Here is a 6,224-nt window from a genome sequence, read left to right as displayed (position 1 = left end):
CCTTACTACAAAGCTCTCAAAAAGATACCACATCTCTTACTCTTTAACCACCTTTGGATGTAAAGGGAATTTGCAAACCAAAAAGATTCTAATAGTAGGTGTTTACAAGATTTAAGTACAAAGATGAAGGGATTATATAATAGAATTTTGGCTTGAATAATACAACAATTTTCTTTTTGCTCTTTTAATGCTTTAGAAATGGAAAATATTGGTTTGTAATGCTTTGGATGTAGTCTCGTGCTCTTGAATGTGTTGAAGGCTTCCTTTTATATGGTTTTTTTTATATATTTCTAGCTGTTATGAGTCATTAGAATTGTGAAATATTCATTATTTCCTTTAATTTTTGTCTTTATTTGAATTATTTTGCACAAAAAGATCGATCCTTTCCTTTAGGGGATCGATTTTTTCCTTTAAAACATTTATCCTCATGCTTAAAAAATATAGCCGTTAAACTGAAAGGATTGATCCTTCTTACTTCAAAAACAAGGAAGAGTATTCTAACTTTAAGGGCATTGATCCTTATACTTAAAAAACAAAGGAAGAACATTCTGGAAATAAGGAATCAACCCTCTACATGGGGGGGGGATCGATCATTTCTTCCTAATTTTGCATATTTTGACATTGTAACCAAGGAAAAAGGGTTGATTTTTTCCAAACACATTTTTATCAATAATATTCATTTAAGAAAGTGGATTCTTTAGAAAAATTAAGGTCTAATAATATTTTGTGTTTTTTCAAAGAATTTAATCAAAAATAAGTTTAGGAATAAATTGCTAAATAGTAGAAGTTAGAAAATCACCAAATTTAACCTAATATTTTGTTAGATCAAAACTTAAATCAATTCAAAGCTTATATTATGTCTTTATTATTTATCTTTCTTTGTTATTTTAATCATTTGGTTAAAACCAGCACAAACAAAAAGCAGACACAATGCATTCTTGATAGAATATTCAAATTGAGTTTCTCTTACTTTCAAATTTTATCTTATCTCCCAATTTTGTAGACTTGGACATTGATTTCTCAATCTATCGAGGCTTTTTTTTTTTTTTTTTGCTTAGTTCATATTAGTAGTTTAAAACTATTTTTTAAAATTTATTTTGAATTTCTTTATAATATTTCATATAACTTATAAGTGAATGTCGATTGTATATATATATAATATAAATATAATATAATACTTGATTAGTTGTGTTGTCATATTTTATTTACCTTTTATTAAGACTTCAATTTTTTTTATATGCGTGTGTTGACAACAAAAACTTTTTTTATTAAATTTCTTGTTTTGTTTTCAATTTCATGTATGTTTTAAAACTACATCAAGAATAATTATAAAATTTTTAACAATTATGACTAGATATGAAAGTTTTAGTTATTATTATTATTATTATTGTTGTTGTTGTTGTTTTTATTTTTTCATAATTTAATATATTTGAAGTAAGCCATGCTATGTATAACTTTTTATTCCACCACTACTTTTAGGAAGCTATCTTAAGGATAATAGTTTTTTCACTCTAGTGCAAATGAATTATTGAAAACGTTATTTTCAAGATACTTTCAAGATACTTTCAAGATACAATGGCAAAATGAAAAAGAATAATACTGCATTTCAAGTTCTTCTTAAACTCACATGAACAAAAACCAAAAAGTGAGAGTAAAAGAGAGTAATATGACTTTTTAAGAGATTTGAACATAAAGTTGTGAATGATATAAATAAATTCAATAAAAAAGAGGTTTAAGAGATATTTTACAAGATTTGAATGTAAATGAATGTTAATAAAAGTATTTATATGTTTCAATCATCGCGTGAAACTCACTTTTATAAACCAACTTCTTTTGGATAAATAATCATCACCTTTGGAATAAAATATCATGTCCAATTGATATATATATATATATTTTTTTTCAGAATTGGCATTTGAGTGCCTGACAATGACATTTAGCTGCTCTAGATAAATTTATACATAGAAAGAAAAATTTTAAATTGAAGTTGACTATCCTTTCAGGGCATTAGACTACTTTAGACAAAATATCAACAAAATGTAAAATTCTATTTAACAATCAATTGCAGAAAGTAAAATTCTAAATTGAAGTTGATTATCCTTTGAAGGCATTCGACTACTTTAGGCAAAACATCAGTAGAATGTAAAATTTTATTTGACAGTCAATTGCCTTCTTAGGTCATTCGACTACCCGTTATCTAATTTTAAACATAATATAATTTGGCACAAGACAGTCTAATACTTTCTAGAAACGGTCAACTCCTTTCCCTAGTTTCATTCTAACGCTCATTTATATATTTCCAACTTCATTTACTCAACATAAATGTATATCACGTAATTTTAAAATCTTTTATTTTTATTTATATATTGTAAAAAAATAATTTTTTATAATAAATAAAAGATAAGACTACCATCTCGTTGGACCCACACCACATCTTCTAAGAGCTCTCACATCTTTGATGGGCACCCATAATCCACTCCGCAATACCATGCAACGCACATAGTATGCATGTAGAATTCACTTTTCTTTCTATGAATATCACATAAACAAATAAAAATTATAGATACATTTTAATATGCACTAGTTTTAAGCCCATGTTATGCATGGGTAAGCAAACGATTATAATTTTCATTATATATAACATTATTAATATTAAAAGAATTGTATAAGTAAAATATTAGAATGTCTATATTGACATAATAAATATATAGCTATATTTAACACACCCACTTTTTTTTACAACGTTGGAAAATCAAATTTTGATTTCTATTGAATATTTAAGAATATCATATAATTTCAAAAAATTAGGGTAAAGGAAATTGCCATTTTTTTCAATTAAAAAAATTGTCAAATATTGCTTATTTAAAATTTTAAAATTTTATATTTGTGCTATGCACATGGCAAATGTATTTATAATAATTTTTATAATATAATATTATTTCAAATTTTAATATAATTACAATTTTAGAAAACAATTTAAATTTTATTTTCATGATTACAAATTTATTGATAATGGTTGATAAAAAAACATAAGTCACCCTAAATAATTTTTTATCATCATTTTATTTACAATTTAATAGATAACATTGATTTGATTATTAAAAATAAAACTACAAAACAAAAAGTGTAATATAGATCTTTTTTCTCAATCAAAAAGATAATTTCATTCATAAAACCAAAGGATTATAGAAATTAAGAATCTCACAAAAAAAAATTTTGATTATTAAAAATAAAACTACAAAACAAAAAAGTGTAATATAGATCTTTTTTCTCAATCAAAAAGATAATTTCATTCATAAAACCAAAGGATTATAGAAATTAAGAATCTCACAAACAAAAAAAAACTCCAATGCATAAACAAAAAAATAATTGTAATAACACATAATAATACACACAATCTAATTTCTCAAAAAACAAAAATGCACACAATCTAACCCCCTTTTAAGTATACCACCAACAGCATAAAATAATTATGTTTTTTCCACTCTCATCTTTGTTAAAGAATCAACAATGTGGTTTGCTTCCCTCAAGGAATGGGTAAAATCAACAATTTCATTTTTGCTTATAACATTTAAAAACACTCCACTCCTTCCAAAGTCATGAATCTGCGTTGAATATCTAAGATATAATTGTCACTTTAAATCAAATACCATATATATTCACCTAATTTTAAGGGGACATAAAACTAATTAATTAGATAAAGGTACATGTTTAAAAAAAATCAATATGGAAATAAAATTTGATATTAATTGTAGAACTTTTTTGTAATATTAATATATTAAATTGAGAACTTAATTGTACTTATGTTTTCTTCAAATGGATGAAAAAGTTGGATTAATATATATAATATATTTTAAAGGAGTTAAACTTACATTAAAACCAAATCATTAGCATTTTTATTTCAATATTGTGTGTGTGTTTTTGCTATAAATTAGTGGCATATCAATATGGCATCTTGAAATGTCTATCTATCTAAAAGAGGAATTAAATCAAGAATGTTTATCTAAAAAAGAAAATATAGAAGAATATAGAAAATTAGGTATAGAGTTTCAATTATAGTTTGAGTATTTCCAAAATTTTAGGACTTGTTAAATGAAATAAGTGGTAAATTTCACAAAAATGGGGGAATTTGTTCCATTTTTATAACATTAATAAAAATTCAAACTAACATCCCTTACATCATCTATAATTTCATTTATTAAAATTTAGAAAATAATTTTTTCATTTTCAATTGAAACTAATACGTATTTAGCCAAGTCATAATTAACTATATCATTTTAAGTTGATTTGGCTTACAATACAATATTAGAAAATTCTTATGCTTTGGCGTCCAACCAATGCATAGCTATCAAGTTTGGTAGCATCCAAATTAATTAATCATCCTTGGCATTTGATTGTAAAGCCTTGTAAATCAACATAATTTTACTGAATAACCACCCAAAATAAAATAAAAAAAAATCGTTAAGCCTCTACTAACTAATACCCCACAAAAGAGAAGAATTCTCTAGCAACATCACATTCAATATATATACAAAAAATATTAAAGATTAGTCTTTAAATTATAAATTATAAAAGAAAAAATTATACTAAAATATAGTTGATAAAATTGCTATTCTAAAAGTAAAACCTAACAATTGCAAAAACAGAAAAATATGAGTAAAACTTCAATAAATTTACAAAAGAATAGCAAGCAAGATTACAAAATAAATTTCTTATAAGATAATAGAAACAAAATTACAATAAAACAAAGTTCAAAAATAATCAAATTTGATTTACTTAATATATTTTTGGAAGAACATTTGTATTTATATTACTATTAAGAGACATTATTGTAAATGTACTAAAAGTTATTATTATTAACTATATAATGTAATAAATAATAAAACATATGAAATTAATGTGATTTTTCTTTTAAAATTATAAATTTTGAATTCTTGCCTAATCTTTATTTCTAAAAAAGAAAAAAAAATCTTCCCTAATTAATGATATCATTATATCAACTATTAAATGGCTAATTCCTCTTTTCTTATTTGCTACATTAAATTTCTTTTAATTTTTCATGAGTAATTAAAAGATATGAAAAAATATTCATAAGTAATTAGTTTTTTTTTTATTTAGTCTCTATTTTTATTTGTATTATTGACCAAATTAACTATAACTTAATCATATAAGGCAAAAATATTGGATATTTAAAAGGTAATAAATGTAACTAGTTTTGTCTAACTAATTATTTTTTAAGTAATAAAATGATACTATAAAAAATAAATGTTTTAAATAAATAAAATGCTTTTACTAGAGAACACATGGTGATTTTTTAAACCCATCCACATGTCAAAATGATAAGCTATCCACATTAGACTATTTCCTTTTTGTATCAAAGGCTTTGGCTTTTATATATTTACTAGTTTATGATCCGTGCGAGGCATAGTTATTTTTATGTTTTATAAATATATAAACATAAATAAATTATCATTATAATAGTATATAATATTTTATATAGTTGTAAAATTAATTAGCTTGTCATATTTTTATAGCTTTAAGTATGATTAATATTTAACAATCTAATTGTTAAAAATTTTCAAATCAATATATACTTGTACCTATTATGCACATAAAATTTTAAGTCAATTAGGTATCTCTATCATACAATCGAGATATATATTTAACATTTGAAAATTTTTATTGTAGAACAAATAATTAAACATTTTTAATTAACTCAAAATTTTACAATGCATGATTTACATGAATACATTAATAAAGCATGATATCCAACAAATGTGATTAAGCAAATATAAATGGTATAAAAAGTATGAAAATGTGCAAAACTAAATTAATTTTGTGGATCTCTCCCATATATATATATATATATATATATACATACATACATACACACACACACATAAAATAAAATTATTATTTTAAAAAAATTCAAATATTCAATTAAAAATGTTGTTAAATAAAAAAATAATAAATATGTTTAGCTAAATTTTGCATAGAATCAAATTTGTTTCATTTTTAATATGTCTTCATGTTTTGTAAAAATATCAATACAACTTTTTATGTTTACTTTGATCAACTAGAGATAAGTTAATTTTATTTAAAAAAATTTATAATTTTATATCTTAAAACAATAAAAATAACTCCATACTCATGTATATACTTTTTGGTGAAATTTCAAAAATATCTTCTTATATATGATCTACATCAAATGTTAAAATTTTTAC

Source organism: Durio zibethinus, chromosome 6 (genome assembly GCF_047325235.1).
Source record: "Durio zibethinus cultivar Kanyao isolate XHJ-2024 chromosome 6, ASM4732523v1, whole genome shotgun sequence".
Lineage (NCBI taxonomy): Eukaryota > Viridiplantae > Streptophyta > Magnoliopsida > Malvales > Malvaceae > Durio > Durio zibethinus.
This window is presented reverse-complemented; position numbering follows the sequence as displayed.